Source organism: Pygocentrus nattereri, chromosome 23 (genome assembly GCF_015220715.1).
Source record: "Pygocentrus nattereri isolate fPygNat1 chromosome 23, fPygNat1.pri, whole genome shotgun sequence".
Lineage (NCBI taxonomy): Eukaryota > Metazoa > Chordata > Actinopteri > Characiformes > Serrasalmidae > Pygocentrus > Pygocentrus nattereri.
The window spans coordinates 31,611,975-31,630,662 of record NC_051233.1 but is presented as its reverse complement, the minus strand read 5'-3'; the positions used below and the strand labels follow the sequence as shown (position 1 = coordinate 31,630,662).

Here is an 18,688-nt window from a genome sequence, read left to right as displayed (position 1 = left end):
ATCTACCAGCTGTGAGCCTGATTACCGAATCCCACCCCCCCCCCCAACAAAACCCCCTCCTCTCCCTGTCGGCTGGTCAGAGTGAAAGAGGGGAGTTTCATGGTTACGGAACACAGACCTGACACACACACACACACACACACACACACACACACACACATATTAAAATATATAAATTATGGTCTTTATATATATACATAGGTAATACACACCATTTCTCTTTGGACCCCTCACATTTCTGCTGATATTTTATTCTATCTTTTGATGGGACGTCACTGTAGAAATGAAACTCTGATATAAGTTAAAGTGGTCAGTGTGCAGCTTGTACAGCAGTGCAGATCTACTGTCCTCTGAAAAGAACAACACACAGACATTAAGGTCAAGTGAGTCCACCTCACAGTGAACGTGTCCAGATTGGGCTCAGTGTCGATATTTTGTGTGATTACCATTATTATCTAGCACTGCCTTAAAACTCTTGGGCATGGAAATCACCAGAGCTTCACAGGCTACTACTGGAATCCTCATCCACTCCTCCATGATGACGTCATGGAGCTGGTGGATGTTAGACACCTTGCCCTCCTCCTCCTTCCGCTTTAGGATGCCCCACAGGTGCTCACTTGGGTTTAGGTCTGGCCAAGTATGTCTCCAGACCATCACCGTTACCGACAGCAAGGCAGTGGTCATCTTGGAGGTGTGTCTGGGATCGTTATAGTTGGAAAACTGCCATGCGGCTCCGTTTCCGAAGGGACGGGATCGTGCTCTGCTGCAGAAGGCCACAGTACATGTTGGAATTCATGTTTCCCTCAATGAACCGCAGCTCCTCAGTGCCGGCAGCACTCATGAAGCTCCAGACCATGATGCTACCACCACCATGCTTGACTGTAGACAAGAGACAGTTGTCTTGGTGCTCCTCTTCAGGACGCCACCACACATGCTGGACACCATCTGCGCCAAACAAGCTTATCTTGGTCTCGTCAGACCACAGGACACGGTTCCACTGATCCATGTTCTTAGACTGTCTGCCTTCAGCAAACTGTTTCCAGGCTTTCTTGTGCGTGAGCTTCAGAAGATGCTTCCTTCTGGGACGACGGCCATGCAGACAGAGTTGATGCTTTGGGCGGTGTTTGGTCTGAGCACTGACAGGCTGACCTCCCACTTCTTCAACCTCTGCAGCAATGCTGGCAGCACTCATGCATCTGTTTTTCAAAGCCAATCTCTGGACATGACGCTGAACACGTGGACTCAATTTCTTTGGTCGACCCTGGCGAGGCCTGTCCCGAGTGGAACCTGACCTGGAAGAACGCTGTATGACCTTGGCCAGCGTGCTAAAGCTCAGTTTCAGGGTGTTAGCAGTCTTCTTATAGCCTAGGCGTCTTTGTGGAGAGCAACAATTCTGTTCCTCACATCCTCAGAGATTCTTTAACATGAGGTGTTGAACATCCAGTGGCCTGTATGAGCGAATTGAACCCAAAACACCAAATTTAACAGCCCTGCTTCCCATTCACACCTGGAACCCTGGAACTCCAACTAGTCACACGAAACCAGGGAGGGACGACGACACAACCGGGCACAATCTGGACACGTTGACTGTGAGGTGGACTCACTTGAGCTGCCAGCTGTTTAGACGTTAATGTCTGTGTGTTGTTCTTTTCAGAGGACAGTAAATCTGCACTGCTGTACAAGCTGCACACTGACCACTTTAACTTATATCAGAGTTTCATTTCTACAGTGACGTCCCATCAAAAGATAGAATAAAATGTGTGTGTGTGTGTGTGTGTGTGAGTGTGTGTGAGAGAGAGAGAGAGAGAGAGAGAGAGAGAGAGAGAGAGAGAGAGAGAGAGAGAGAGAGAGACGGGTTCTGGACAGAGTTCAGGCCGAGGAGGTGACTCACAGCAGTTCTGGCCTCTTTGAGTCTCAGACGTTTCACAGACTTACATCAGCAGACTGGAAAACTGAGAACACCAAGAACTTTCTCAGGAACAACCTCCTCCTCTCTCCTCCACTTTCTCGCTCTCTCCTCTTTTCCATTCGCTCTCTCCTCTTATTCATTCACTCTCTCCTCTATTTCTATCTCTCTGTCTCTCCTCTTTTTCCTTCTCTCTCTCCTCTATTTCTCTCTCTCTCTCTCTCCTCTTTTTCCTTCTCTCACTTGCTTCTCTGCTCTTTCCTTCATTTTCTCCTCCTTTTACTTCTCGCTCCTCTCCGTCCTCTCTCCCTCTCTCCTTCTTTCTTTTCTTGAACATGTTCTTCCATCCTTCATTTCCGGTTGGCAAAATTAATCCCATGTGGACAAAACATCAGTCAGTCGTCATTGGCATCTCTCTCTCTCACTCTGTCTCTCTCTCTCTCTCTCTCTCTCTCTCGTTCTCTCTCTCTCTGTGTCTACTTTCTCTTTTTTCTCTCTCTTTATTTCCCTTTTTCCTTTTTCTCTCTCTCCTACCCCCCCCCTCTCTGGGGTGGTGATTTGTTTCTAAAGTGCCTTTTTAGGTTATAAATAGTTTGTGTGTTCACAAAACAGTGTGTTACTTCTGCCTAGGAAGGGTGTGTGTGACTTTTGGGTGGGTGTGTGTGTGTGTGTGTGTTGGGTGTGGTCAGTTCTGTGAGGCCGCCGGAGTCCGGAGTCACTGTTACTATATTTAGGCCACTGACACTGCCTTCATTCACCTACACACACACACACACACACACACACACACACACACACACACACACACACACACACACACAGGCCGATTTGGGGATTGTGGGCTGATGACGACGCGCCGTATTTTTACTGCACATTTCCGCCGAAGCTGATCCACCAGGAACTGAGGCTGAATGTGACTCAGAGAGACACTCATCACATCTTTCGGTCAGGCTACAAAGAACCTGCAGCCTTAGGCCCACTTCTCATTCCTACCCCTTCATTTCGACTGTTCTTCTCTTCTCATATCACTCCGTTTGGAGGGTCATGTAGCCCCAACACTTCCCCCCTCCCCTCTTTCTCAACAATCGGGACACCCCACCCCTAAACGTAAACACGCAAAACCGAGGGGTGGGGCTAAGTGGTGGGGCGAGGGGTAACATGGGATTGGGCCTTAAACTGCTGGTCTGAGCCAGGGGTGTCACAGAAGTCCAGATCAGGCCAAAATACTCAAAATTTATTAGTAATAAATGAACCGGTCCAGACGTAAACAGACTCGTTCAGGGCAGTTTGGTGTGAAACATGCTGAGTCAGACCTGTTCACAGTGGTGGTGATAGGAACCAGACGTCCACCTCTTAAAGATTTTGGCCTTAAACTCGCTGTGCGGCAAAATAGTCCCCAAAGAAAACTGATTATTCCAGATTTTCTACTATTTTTCATCATCAACACTCCATATAAACTCCGGAGACTCGTGTAGGTTCTCTGGTGGTTCTGGATGGTAAATAAAGTGTCTATATCTGTGTTGTAGTCACGGCGACGCCTGGTTCCCTTCACCACCACTGTAAAGACGCCTGAACCACTTCACACCAAACTGCCTGAATTATGCAAAATTTTTTGAAAGAATGGTGGAATTGCCCTTTAACATTTACAGGTAGAACAATAAAACTGGTGATCTGAGAATTTAAGCGATGGGTAAAAGATGATTCTTCAAGGGTTCTTTAGTAAAGACTATGGTTCTGTATAGAACACTCACACACACACACACACACACACGGTTTGACTCACAGTCTGAGGGATCTGAGGTTGAGGAGAACTTCGATAATGTTCCTCCATTGAGATGTTGTACAGCAAAACTCCAGAACTTTCTCCCAACCGCCCACAGCTTCGCTTTATTAAAGACCGTTAATCTGTCCGTGTGTGTGTGTGTGTGTGTGTGTATTTAATCCTTCCTACACACTCTACACAATCTACACCCAACAACACCCCAACCTTCCCCCCCCGGCCATGCAGCTCCCTTTTGTTTACACTAGAACCAGCGCTGTGTCCAGTCTAGAACACAATCAGCACCTGCCTCTGGCATCCTGAAATGCTTTCGGTCGTCCTATCAGGTTCTAGATTAGTGAGGTATGCGACGAGTGCTGTTGGACCTGACCGGAGAGGGAAGTGGTCTGGAATTATCTACACGAGGCCTGTTTTACCTTCAGATAAGAACGTCTGAGTAGACGTTAAACGTTAAGAGCAGTTTGCAGCCCAGAGCAGAAAGATTAATAAATAAATGACAAACCATTTAACATTTACCTCTTTCTGTGAAACAGGCCGGGAGGTCCAACTGTTTACGTTAAGTATAAAAAAAGTAATTTAGTTTTTAAAATTCTGAGTAAAATAGTTTGACATGGTTTTATCTTTGAAAAATTCTAGCCATGTTGCAAAATGAGGCGATTTAAAACGAGCTCCAATCACCAAAAAACGTTCCTCTACAACTTCTTCAAATGTCAGGCAGCAGAACCAAAAACAAAGAACTTTTATTTTGACACGCTTTTACAAAAGAGGGGCCAGAGTGTTACATCATAAAAAAGACCCCAAGTAACCTTGATGGTAGTATGCCAAGGCCAGCAGCCCTTTCACAGATTTAGTCTGAAAGCTCAAGTTGAAGGATGAAGGTTGCTACAGGCGTCCAAGTCGATGCCTTTTTAATTTGAAATTGGTCTGAAAAGTCAGGCGGCGCAACCCGTCAGTCAGATGACGCAACCGGACCAGCACAGTTTAATAACTGAAACAGTTAAAAGCTTTTAGAACACTCACTGTACTTAAGATATAACAAGCATACAGACTCTAGAGTGCTTCACTGCTGTATACAGAATAGACATACCCACTCTAGAGCGTATATAGAATAGAAACGCAGACTCTAGAGTGCTTCACTGCTGTATACAGAATAGACATACACACTCTAGAGCGTATATAGAATACAAACGCAGACTCTAGAGTGCTTCACTGCTGTATACAGAATAGACATACACACTCTAGAGCGTATATAGAATACAAACGCAGTCTCTAGAGTGCTTCACTGCTGTATACAGAATAGACATACGCACTCTAGAGCGTATATAGAATACAAACGCAGACTCTAGAGTGCTTCACTGCTGTATACAGAATAGACATACGCACTCTAGAGCGTATATAGAATACAAACGCAGACTCTAGAGTGCTTCACTGCTGTATACAGAATAGACATACGCACTCTAGAGCGTATATAGAATACAAACGCAGACTCTAGAGTGCTTCACTGCTGTATACAGAATAGACATACGCACTCTAGAGCGTATATAGAATACAAACGCAGACTCTAGAGTGCTTCACTGCTGTATACAGAATAGACATACACACTCTAGAGCGTATATAGAATACAAACGCAGTCTCTAGAGTGCTTCACTGCTGTATACAGAATAGACATACACACTCTAGAGCGTATATAGAATAGAAACGCAGTCTCTAGAGTGCTTCACTGCTGTATACAGAATAGACATACACACTCTAGAGCGTATATAGAATAGAAACGCAGTCTCTAGAGTGCTTCACTGCTGTATACAGAATAGACATACACACTCTAGAGCGTATATAGAATACAAACGCAGTCTCTAGAGTGCTTCACTGCTGTATACAGAATAGACATACACACTCTAGAGCGTATATAGAATACAAACGCAGACTCTAGAGTGCTTCACTGCTGTATACAGAATAGACATACACACTCTAGAGCGTATATAGAATAGAAACGCAGACTCTAGAGTGCTTCACTGCTGTATACAGAATAGACATACGCACTCTAGAGCGTATATAGAATAGAAACGCAGTCTCTAGAGTGCTTCACTGCTGTATACAGAATAGACATACACACTCTAGAGCGTATATAGAATACAAACGCAGACTCTAGAGTGCTTCACTGCTGTAAACAGAATAGACATACGCACTCTAGAGCGTATATAGAATACAAACGCAGACTCTAGAGTGCTTCACTGCTGTATACAGAATAGACATACACACTCTAGAGCGTATATAGAATAGAAACGCAGTCTCTAGAGTGCTTCACTGCTGTATACAGAATAGACATACACACTCTAGAGCGTATATAGAATACAAACGCAGACTCTAGAGTGCTTCACTGCTGTATACAGAATACACACTGGGAGAGAGAGTAAGAGAGAAAGTCAGTAGGGAAGAGAGTCACTGGGAGAGAGAGTAAGAGAAAGTCAGTAGGGAAGAGAGTCACTGGGAGAGAGAGTAAGAGAAAGTCAGTAGGGAAGAGAGTCACTGGGAGAGAGAGTAAGAGAGAAAGTCAGTAGGGAAGAGAGTCACTGGGAGAGAGAGTAAGAGAAAGTCAGTAGGGGAGAGAGTCACTGGGAGAGAGAGTAAGAGAAAGTCAGTAGGGAAGAGAGTCACTGGGAGAGAGAGTAAGAGAAAGTCAGTAGGGAAGAGAGTCACTGGGAGAGAGAGTAAGAGAGAAAGTCAGTAGGGAAGAGAGTCACTGGGAGAGAGAGTAAGAGAAAGTCAGTAGGGGAGAGAGTCACTGGGAGAGAGAGTAAGAGAGAAAGTCAGTAGGGGAGAGAGTCACTGGGAGAGAAGAGAGTGTCTGGTCACTGCAGGACAGGTGAGGTTGAGACAGAGGAGAGAGTGTCTGGTCACTGCAGGACAGGAGAGAGCGTGTGATCACTGCAGGACAGGTGAGGTTGAGACAGAGGAGAGAGTGTGTGGTCACTGCAGGGCAGGTGAGGTAGAGACAGAGGAGAGAGTGTGTGGACACTGCAGGACAGCTGAGGTAGAGACAGAGGAGAGAGCGTGTGGTCACTGCAGGACAGGTGAGGTAGAGACAGGAGAGAGCGTGTGGTCACTGCAGGACAGGTGAGGTAGAGACAGAGGAGAGATCGTGTGGTCTCTGCAGGACAGGTGAGGTAGAGGCAGAGGAGAGAGCGTGTGGACACTGCAGGACAGGTGAGGTTGAGACAGAGGAGAGAGCGTGTGGTCACTGCAGGACAGGTGAGGTAGAGGAGAGTGTGTGGTCACTGCAGGACAGGTGAGGTTGAGACAGAGGAGAGAACGTGTGGTCACTGCAGGGCAGGTGAGGTAGAGACAGAGGAGAGAGTGTGTGGTCACTGCAGGACAGGTGAGGTAGAGACAGGAGAGAGCGTGTGGTCACTGCAGGACAGGTGAGGTAGAGGCAGAGGAGAGCGTGTGGTCACTGCAGGACAGGTGAGGTTGAGACAGAGGAGAGAGTGTGTGGTCTCTGCAGGACAGGTGAGGTAGAGGCAGAGGAGAGAGCGTGTGGACACTGCAGGACAGGTGAGGTTGAGACAGAGGAGAGAGCGTGTGGTCACTGCAGGACAGGTGAGGTAGAGGAGAGTGTGTGGTCACTGCAGGACAGGTGAGGTTGAGACAGAGGAGAGATCGTGTGGTCTCTGCAGGACAGGTGAGGTAGAGGCAGAGGAGAGAGCATGTGGACACTGCAGGACAGGTGAGGTTGAGACAGAGGAGAGAGCGTGTGGTCACTGCAGGACAGGTGAGGTAGAGGAGAGTCAGTGGGCAAGAGAGGTTGGGCTCCTGCAGTAAGGGGAGGGGGGAGAGAGAGAGAGAGAGAGAGAGAGAGAGAGTCAGTGGCAGAGAGAGGTTGGGTTCCTGCAGTAAGGGGAGGGGGGAGAGAGTCAGTGGGAGAGAGAGGTTGGGCTCCTGCAGTAAGGGGAGGGGGAGAGAGAGAGAGAGAGAGTCAGTGGGCGAGAGAGGTTGGGCTCCTGCAGTAAGGGGAGGGGGAGAGAGAGAGAGAGAGAGAGTCAGTGGGCGAGAGAGGTTGGGCTCCTGCAGTAAGGGGAGGGGGAGAGAGAGAGAGAGAGAGAGAGAGAGTCAGTGGGTGAGAGAGGTTGGGCTCCTGCAGTAAGGGGAGGGGGAGAGAGAGAGAGAGAGAGAGAGAGAGAGAGAGAGAGAGAGAGTCAGTGGGCGAGAGAGGTTGGGCTCCTGCAGTAAGGGGAGGGGGGAGAGAGAGAGAGAGTCAGTGGGCGAGAGAGGTTGGGCTCCTGCAGTAAGGGGAGGGGGGGGAGAGAGAGAGAGAGAGAGAGAGAGAGAGAGAGAGTCAGTGGGTGAGAGAGGTTGGGCTCCTGCAGTAAGGGGAGGGGGGAGAGAGAGAGAGAGAGTCAGTGGGCGAGAGAGGTTGGGCTCCTGCAGTAAGAGGAGGGGGGAGAGAGAGAGAGAGCGAGAGAGTCAGTGGGCGAGAGAGGTTGGGCTCCTGCAGTAAGGGGAGGGGGGGGAGAGAGAGAGAGAGAGAGTCAGTGGGCGAGAGAGGTTGGGCTCCTGCAGTAAGGGGAGGGGGGAGAGAGAGAGAGAGAGTCAGTGGGCGAGAGAGGTTGGGCTCCTGCAGTAAGAGGAGGGGGGAGAGAGAGAGAGAGGGAGTCAGTGGGAGAGAGAGGTTGGGCTCCTGCAGTAAGGGGAGGGGGGAGAGAAAGAGAGAGTCAGTGGGCGAGAGAGGTTGGGTTCCTGCAGTAAGGGGAGGGGGGAGAGAGAGAGAGAGAGTCAGTGGGCGAGAGAGGTTGGGCTCCTGCAGTAAGGGGAGGGGGAGAGAGAGAGAGAGAGTCAGTGGGCAAGAGAGGTTGGGTTCCTGCAGTAAGGGAAGGGGGGAGAAAGAGAGAGAGAGAGAGTCAGTGGGCGAGAGAGGTTGGGCTCCTGCAGTAAGGGGAGGGGGGAGAGAGAGAGAGAGAGTCAGTGGGCGAGAGAGGTTGGGCTCCTGCAGTAAGGGGAGGGGGGAGAGAGAGAGAGAGAGTCAGTGGGCGAGAGAGGTTGGGCTCCTGCAGTAAGAGGAGGGGGGAGAGAGAGAGAGAGAGAGAGAGAGTCAGTGGGCGAGAGAGGTTGGGCTCCTGCAGTAAGGGGAGGGGGAGAGAGAGAGAGAGAGAGAGAGAGAGAGAGAGAGAGAGAGAGAGAGTCAGTGGGCGAGAGAGGTTGGGCTCCTGCAGTAAGGGGAGGGGGGAGAGAGAGAGAGAGAGAGAGTCAGTGGGCGAGAGAGGTTGGGCTCCTGCAGTAAGGGGAGGGGGAGAGAGAGAGAGAGAGAGTCAGTGGGCGAGAGACGTTGGGCTCCTGCAGTAAGGGGAGGGGGGAGAGAGAGAGAGAGAGTCAGTGGGCGAGAGAGGTTGGGCTCCTGCAGTAAGGGGAGGGGGGAGAGAGAGAGAGAGAGAGAGTCAGTGGGCGAGAGAGGTTGGGCTCCTGCAGTAAGAGGAGGGGGGAGAGAGAGAGAGAGAGAGAGAGTCAGTGGGCGAGAGAGGTTGGGCTCCTGCAGTAAGGGGAGGGGGAGAGAGAGAGAGAGAGAGAGAGAGAGAGAGAGAGAGAGAGTCAGTGGGCGAGAGAGGTTGGGCTCCTGCAGTAAGGGGAGGGGGGAGAGAGAGAGAGAGAGATAGTCAGTGGGCGAGAGAGGTTGGGCTCCTGCAGTAAGGGGAGGGGGAGAGAGAGAGAGAGAGAGTCAGTGGGCGAGAGACGTTGGGCTCCTGCAGTAAGGGGAGGGGGGAGAGAGAGAGAGAGAGTCAGTGGGCGAGAGAGGTTGGGCTCCTGCAGTAAGGGGAGGGGGGAGAGAGAGAGAGAGAGAGTCAGTGGGCGAGAGAGGTTGGGCTCCTGCAGTAAGAGGAGGGGGGAGAGAGAGAGAGAGAGAGTCAGTGGGCGAGAGAGGTTGGGCTCCTGCAGTAAGGGGAGGGGGGAGAGAGAGAGAGAGTCAGTGGGCGAGAGAGGTTGGGCTCCTGCAGTAAGGGGAGGGGGGAGAGAGAGAGAGAGAGAGTCAGTGGGCGAGAGAGGTTGGGCTCCTGCAGTAAGGGGAGGGGGGAGAGAGAGAGAGAGAGAGTCAGTGGGCGAGAGAGGTTGGGCTCCTGCAGTAAGGGGAGGGGGAGAGAGAGAGAGAGAGAGAGAGAGTCAGTGGGCGAGAGAGGTTGGGCTCCTGCAGTAAGGGGAGGGGGAGAGAGAGAGAGAGAGAGTCAGTGGGCGAGAGAGGTTGGGCTCCTGCAGTAAGGGGAGGGGGGCCACGCTCCGAGTCTCTGAAACTCCTAATAAGGTCTTTCTCTTTCTTGAGCAGCGGCGTCAAACCCGACCAGCCCAGCACAGGAAACAGTAGAACAGGAAGTGAGGTAAGCACAGAAATCTTGAGTCACTGTGAGAGACTGTCAGAGACACACACACACACACACACACACACACACACAAACACTCACACACACACACACACACACACACACACACACACACACTCACTCAGCCAGGGGTGGGCGATACAGCAAAAATACTACATCACGATATTCATGACATCTTTACGCTTCACGATACAAATCACAATATTATGCCACTCGTTATGGACACAGCAGCGCACAGCCGCACCAAGCCCGGTCACGCACAGCCGCACCAAGCCCGGTCACGCACAGCCGCACCGAACCCAATTGCACACAGACACGCACCGAGCCCGGTCACGCACAGCCGCACCAAGCCCGGTCACGCACAGCCCCACCGAACCCAATCGCACACAGACACGCACCGAGCCCAGTCACGCACAGCCGCACCGAGCCCGGTCACGCACAGCCCCACCGAACCCAATCGCACACAGACACGCACCAAACCCGGTCATGCACAGCCGCACCAAGCCTGGTCACGCACAGCCGCACCGAACCCAATCGCACACAGACACACACCGAACCCAGTCACGCACAGCCGCACCGAGCCCGGTCACGCACAGCCCCACCGAACCCAATCGCACACAGACACGCACCGAACCCGGTCATGCACAGCCGCACCAAGCCTGGTCACGCACAGCCGCACCGAACCCAATCGCACACAGACACACACCGAACCCAGTCACGCACAGCCGCACCGAGCCCGGTCACGCACAGCCCCACCGAACCCAATCGCACACAGACACGCACCGAACCCGGTCATGCACAGCTGCACCAAGCCTGGTCACGCACAGCCGCACCGAACCCAATCGCACACAGACACACACCGAACCCAGTCACGCACAGCCGCACCGAGCCCGGTCACGCACAGCCGCACCGAACCCAGTCACACACAGCCGCACCGAACCCAATCGCACACAGACACGCACCGAGCCCAGTCACGCACAGCCGCACCGAACCCAATCGCACACAGACACGCACCAAACCCGGTCACGCACAGCCGCACCGAATCCAATCGCACACAGACACGCACCGAGCCCAGTCACGCACAGCCGCACCGAACCCAATCGCACACAGACACGCACCGAACCCGGTCACGCACAGCCGCACCAAGCCTGGTCACGCACAGCCGCACCGAACCCAATCGCACACAGACACACACCGAACCCAGTCACGCACAGCCGCACCGAGCCCGGTCACGCACAGCCGCACCGAACCCAGTCACACACAGCTGCACCGAACCCAATCGCACACAGACACGCACCGAGCCCAGTCACGCACAGCCGCACCGAACCCAATCGCACACAGACACGCACCAAACCCGGTCACGCACAGCCGCACCGAACCCAATCGCACACAGACACGCACCGAGCCCAGTCACGCACAGCCGCACCGAACCCAATCGCACACAGACACGCACCGAACCCGGTCACGCACAGCCGCACCAAGCCTGGTCACGCACAGCCGCACCGAACCCAATCGCACACAGACACGCACCGAGCCTGGTCACGCACAGCCGCACCGAACCCAATCGCACACAGACACGCACCGAACCCGGTCACGCACAGGCCCACCGAACCCAATCGCACACAGACACGCACCGAACCCGGTCACGCACAGCCTCACCAAGCCTGGTCACGCACAGCCGCACCGAACCCAATCGCACACAGACACACACCGAACCCAGTCACGCACAGCCGCACCCAGCCCGGTCACGCACAGCCGCACCCAGCCTGGTCACGCACAGCCGCACCGAACCCAGTCACGCACAACCGCACCAAGCCTGGTCACGCACAGCCCCACCGAACCCAATCGCACACAGACACGCACCGAATCCAGTCACGCACAGCCGCACCGAACCCAATCGCACACAGACACGCACCGAACCCAGTCACACACAGCCGCACCGAACCCAATCGCACACAGACACGCACCCAGCCCGGTCACGCAGAGCCGCACCGAACCCAGTCACGCACAACCGCACCAAGCCTGGTCACGCACAGCCCCACCGAACCCAATCGCACACAGACACGCACCGAATCCAGTCACGCACAGCCGCACCGAACCCAATCGCACACAGACACACACCGAACCCGGTCACGCACAGCCACACCGAACCCGGTCATGCACAGCCGCACCGAACCCAATCACGCACAGCCGCACTGAGCCCGGTCACGCACAGCCGCACCGAGCCCGGTCACGCACAGCCATTGATCAGGGCTGCGCCATAAATCATATTCCCATCGGTATCGTGATCCATGTATCCACAAAAAAGCGTATTGTTAAGATGTAGTGTCAAATCACTTCCCGGGGGAATGTTGCACTACCCTGAGCTGGACTCGAACCCTGGTTTCCAACGTACACTCCTAAAAAAAGAAGGTTCTTCAAGGGTTCTTTAATAAAGACAATGGCACTACATAGAACCCTAAACACCCAAAGAACTATTTGCATGATTAATTGGTTCGCTGCATGGTGAAATGCTGATTCAGATTGACGTAGAACGTGATATATGTGGATCCAGCACCAAAAAGGGTTCTGCTCTCGTTCCAAGCTTAACATCATAACACGAGCAGAACCCTTGTTGGTTCCATTAGGACTGTATACCACACATTCTCCATCAACCGGACAAACCATTCTATTGTGCGGAGCAATGTTTAGAGGTGTTAGAGGAGCTGACCAATCAGAAGCGGCGAAACACTCTCCATATGTGTGACATCACAACCACGAGAACTAGTTTGCTGCACTCAGCGTTCTAGCTTCACGCCAGAACAAGAACATGTTCTGATCTTCTTGGCCAGAAACAGGCCTGAAAATGAATGAATAAACTCTTAAAGGTGGTTCTTCAAGGGTTCCTTAGTAAAGTATACAGAAGAACATGGTTGAATAAGATCCATGTACATGGTTTCTTGCTTCATAAAGGGTTCTTGGGATTGATGAATGTGCTATAGCCGGTTCTATATAGCACGCAAAAGGGTTCTTCTATTGTTACAAGCTGGACACTATAACAATAGAAGAACTGTTTACAGTTTTTTTAAAAAAGGTTCTATAAACAACCATGAACACTCAAAGAACCATTTGCTTGATTAATGGGTTCTTTCCATCATACAAGGGTTCCTCAAATTGATGGAGAATGTGCTGTATGGTTCTTTGTAGAACCTTTTTGAAAATGGTTCCATGTAGCACCAAAAAGGGTTCTTGTAAGCTTGTAACAATACAACATCCGTGTTTGGGTGCTACACAGAACGCTTTTCAAAAAGGTTCTATCTAGAACCACCTACAGTACATTCTCCATTGAAGAACCCTTGAAGAACCATCTTTTTTTTAAGTGCGTACCAGGAGTTTCTATAGTCTCCCATAGTGCTGCACTAACCATACTGTCATTCTTATACACTGTAAACTACACACTTAAAAATATGGTTCTTTATGGGTTCTCTGGTAAATGGTTCTATATAGAACTGCGAACACTCAAAGAACCCTCTGTATGATTAAAGAGTTCTCTGAATCAAGAATTTCACATGAGGAATGTGCTGTAGATGGTTCTGTAAGGAACCTTTTTGAAAAGTGTTCTTTATAGCACCAAAATGGGTTCTTCTGTTGTTACAAGCTTTGGATTTTCTTTATTTAAAGAACCCGTGAATAAAAACCTAAAACGTGGCATTCGTCTCAAGCTTTTATAAGCATACAAAACTTGTGCTTTAGTGTCCTGTTCTAGCTACAGGGCAACAAATGGCAGCGCTTGACGACGTCACAGTCGCACTGCTGCCATTCTGGTACCAACACCGGGTTCTCAGCAGCGGTTCTCCTGTCTGATATGAGATGAAGCCATAACTGCTCCAGCAAAGGCAGTAAAACACGCTTTAAACACTTACATCTCATTTTAAAGCGCATTAACTGATATTTGAGTGTGTCGACTTGCTCTTATTTGATTGGCTGCTGCAGTGATTAACAAATGAGAGCTGAAATCTAAACGGCTGAGATTTCCCGCCGCGTTACTGGCGCCTCGTCCCAAACCGCACACTAGCTCACTAAATAGTGTGTAAAATAGTGCTCCTCCCATTAGAAGTGCACTCATTAGTGCAGGAGGTGAAGTGCAGGAGTGTGTGGTTTGGGACGCGGCGTCAGATCAGCCAGTGAGGCGTGTTCAGCAGCTGCTCTGCTGAGCTGCTCGGTAGCTGCTCATTAACCTCCTCCGAGAGGACGTTTGAGGGGTTTGTTGATTAAGGAGCTTCTATTGAGGTGAATTCATGTATTTATTGAGAAGCTGATGTTGCTCCACATTCACCAACTTTCCTAACTCGCTCTCCGTTTAAGGCGCCTCAGTGTAACCGCAGCTCCATTTAAGGTGGAACGGAGAGCTCAGGTGAGAAGCTGGTGAAGAAGAAGCTGCTTCATCTTTATTTGTGTGTCTGAGTTTGTTATTTAAGAGGTTCGTCGGTTTTTGACGCCACTTTTATTCGTTTTTATAAAAGATCTCACTCTGGAACGTTCGGAACTCTGGAGAAGTGCAGGTTATACGGATCTAGATAACCCTCTCCTCGTAGTGTTTCTGGAGGAGCATCTAAAGCGTCTACATATCTGATCATGTGGTCATTCTGGTCTGTGCTGTTGGTGTTCATCTCCTGCAGGGCTGAGTCTGCAGTGATGGTGAGACGAGATCCAGCTCACCTGCCAACGCGGCGGCGTGGACGTCCTAATGATGCAGTACATTATAACACATAGGTGACCGCAGAGTGACCAGACGGTAAAAGCCCGTACCGGCGCGGTGATTCACCGTGACTCCTCTACTGAGTAATAACAGGCGGTGTAACCGGTGGAGATGTTGGAGGGGAATCCAGACGAGTCAACACAAGATCTCTGCGTGCAGTCAGGGACTCTAGAACCGTCTCTGTTAATATTACACGTTATGATCCGTCAGCGCTGCAGCTGCGACCTACGCCCACTTCTGCTTTACGCGCCAACACAAAACCACAATCACCAAACGGTGAGGGGTCAGAAAAGAACCGGAACTCAGAGCTAAAGAACAGAATTAAAGCACAGCACAGAAAGAAAAGACATTTTTACAGAAAAAAAAATCTGTAAAATTTGTAAAAATGTCTTTTTTTCTGTGCTGTGCTTTAATTCTGTTCTACACCGGTTGGCTTGACTCAGTTTCCAGGAAAAAAGCCCACTTATATGAACATGGGCGTGTCTATACAATAAGCCCCGCCCCTAGTTTTGAGCCCTGACAGTGGAGACAGAAAATGAGTTGACCTACACAGTTCTAGATATATATATACACACTACACTGCACTGAAATGTACTGTCACCCTTACATCATCACTCGCTACAGACGACGTGTCACACGTGTACAGTACAGTAAATCAGATCCATCAACAAACATGTCGCTGCTGTCGGAACAACAAAACCTCGTATCTCCAAAACGGTGACTTCACAGGACAAAGAGAGAACCTACCTCACTTTTAATGAAAGTCAAGGGAACCAGAATTTTAACCAAGCCCGTTTGGGTTGGTTCTTTTCCCATCACCATGACATTTGCAGACAATGTAAAGAGCAACAGGCATTTTCAAATTATGAGGAAAAACATATGCATATATATGTGTGTATGTATATGTATGTATGTGTGTGTGTGTGTGTGTGTGTGTATATATATATATATATATATATATATATATATATATATATACACACACACACATGCACGCACACACAGTGCTGTGTGAGAGTTTTAGGCGTCTAAGCAAATGTTTAACCAGCTTCCCTCAGCAGTGAGTTTATCAGAATATACATCAGAATAAAGTCGTATTCATAATTCAAGAATTTTATATTCTATAAAAAAAATTAATTCTATACATTTAGTTTATTCAAATAGTAACACTTTTCTCAGCAAATAAACATAAACTACACAAATAAATAGATTTTGAAAGTGTGTGTGTGTGTGTGTGTGTGTGTGTGTGTGTGTGTGTGTATTTATATACACCGTTAGAAAAGGCCGGCTGTCCTATTCCAGTGTGAACACCTGATGCTGAATGGACCGATAGGAACGGTCTGACTGTATTTGGAATATTTCAGACTATTTCCGTTCTGGATTACGACGTAATTCATCGCGTAGTTTTAGCCTCACGACATCCGAGCGTCTATAATCTCCACATCAGCCAGGCCGCGGCACAAGATGGAGACAGGAAACTGCCCCCGGCGACTGAGGCGGCGCGTCTGTACGGCTGAACTGCCCCGGCGCTGGGAGTCATAGTGAAACGGTGTGACTCACAGAGTCGACTGCACCATGAAAAAGACGGTTCTTTTAGGCTAAAAGCGATGGTTCCATTTAGAACCATATGTCCTATATGCATCAAACGGTTCTTTACATGGTGAACGGTGGTTCCTCAGATTGACGTTGTGTATGGTTCAGTATAGAACCTCTTCCAAAATGGTTCTGCATCGCACCAAAAAGGGTTCTTCTATTGTTACAATTTTTAGGGTTAAAAAAACAACGGGTTCTTAGCATCATGGAAGGATTCTTCAGACTGATGGAGAACGTGCTGCATGGTTCTTTGTAGAACCTTTTCGAAAATGGTTCCATATAGCACCAAAAAGGGTTCTCCTAAGCTTGTGACAATAGAAGATTCATTTTGGTTGCTACACAGAACCCTTTTCGAAAAAGGTTCTATGTAGAACTACCTACAGCACATTCTGCATCAATCTGAGGAACCCTTTGATCATGCAAAGGTTCTTTGAGTGTTCATGGTTCTATATAGGACCATTTCCCTTACTAAAGAACACCTGAAGAATCTTTAAGTGTTTACCAGGAGTTTCTATGGTCTCCCAAGGTGCTCCACTAACTGTACTGTAGGGCTGGGCGATAAACCGGTAACGATAATTATCGCAATAAGGTTTTTCCTCGATACGACGCTACTCAGCTGTTGCCAGGAGAGGGCGCAATTCAAGGTTTTTCGGCATGATTAGAGAAGGAGGGGCGATGAGTAAAAACAGAGTCCCCAGATATACTTTCGCAACGTCTGAAACGTGGAGTTATACGTTCCCCGTTTGAGTGGAGCGGCTGGCGATCGGTTCTCCGACCGAGTGCGAGTGGCGTAACTGTCCCACAGTGAACTCGCCTCTTTCCCTACGTCCTCATGTCTGCTTCCCACAGCTACAGCCCTGCTACAGCGCTCGGTCATATTTCAGTGTTACTGCGTTCCCAAGCAACGGAAGTGAAAGGAAGAAGTGGTTCCCATGAGTTACAGCCCTGATATAAACGGCAGTGAGCTGGGGAAGCTGTGAGGTATTGGAAAGCGGGAGAGCTGTTTTTAGCAGCTGGCTGACTTGAAGCAGCTCCGTCACTCAGACAACACGGCGAACTGATGATGCTCTGGATCAAACAAGACAATATATATCGTTTGATATATTGAAGTTCTTAAACTTAAACTACTATAGAGAAGCCCAGCCGTCTGCAGGCTGGTGTCTCAGTACTGTGATGACTTGCTCTGTATGGAATCTTTCTGAAAAGGGTTCTGCATAGCACCAAAAAGGGTTCTTCTACTGTTACAAGCTTTAGTCGACTGCACTCTTAAAAAGACGCTTCTTGAAGGGTTCCTCAGTAAAGGTGACGGCTCTATTTAGAACCATGAGTCCTATATTCATTCAATGGTTCTTAGCATGGTGAACGGTGGTTCCTCGGATTTACACTGTGTACGGTTTCAGCAGAGAACCTTTTCGAACATGGTTCTGTACCTCACCACAATGGGTTCTGCTATGGGTACGGTGTCAACACAACGTGTTCTCCGTCAATCCGAAGAACGGTCGTACCACGTAGAGAACCACTCGGGCATGAGATGGTTCTATATAGAACTCCAGAGCCATTGGTTTCACCGAAGAAACCCGTGAAGGACCAATGCAGGAGCGTAGAGCACAGCGCGGGGTCTGATATCGCTTCAGAGGTTCCGGTTTGGCCTTCAGCGAGTTAAACGGGACCTGCTGGGCTGAAAAGTTGGACTTCCCTGAACTTCACAGAAGTGGACAGGATGTGGGAAAGACTCTTATTCTGTAATCTGGCTAACTGGTACAGCTTTAGCGACGTTTTGAAGGCGAAAGGTAACATCTTTTCCAGCGTTGCCTGGGAAACTGCGTCTATTTCAGAGTTCTCTGCGGAATCTGCGGCATTAAAGTGGCCTAAAGATCATCTCTGCGCTGCTGCGCCAGGCCTGCTATTTCAGCTCCAGGCCACACCACGCCTTTCTGAGCGGAAAATTGCGCTGTTTTTTTGCCCACCCGTTTTCCGGAAAGCCCCGCCCCTCCTGCGCTCCGACTGGCCGGGCGTTCGCGCATCGGCGGCCCTACAACGCGTTGCCTAGCAACAAGCCCCGCCCGCCGCCAGCTTCACCGTTGTAGAGCTGGCGGCTCGCTCGGAGGTAGCCAATCCGAGCGCTGAGGAGGCGTGGCTTTCCGTAAAACGGGCGCGAAGAAAAAAAACCACGATTGCGCCACACAGTTCCTTCCGGCCCCTCCCCCTAGCGACCGGAGAGAGAAACTCGCAACGTCGTCAAGCGGCGCTACCGCGAGCGGCGCTTTGATCCCGTTCATCGCTAAAAAAGTGGCTTATTTGAGTTTCTG

The 18,688-nt window shown here is 50.0% G+C and overlaps 1 protein-coding gene across 1 annotated transcript in view; it reads right to left on the bottom strand.

Moving 5' to 3' along the window:
• Nucleotides 1–18,688, bottom strand: part of msna (moesin a) — a 51,302-nt gene that overhangs the window by 31,447 nt on the left and 1,167 nt on the right. The gene's annotated exons all lie outside the window — the stretch shown is intronic.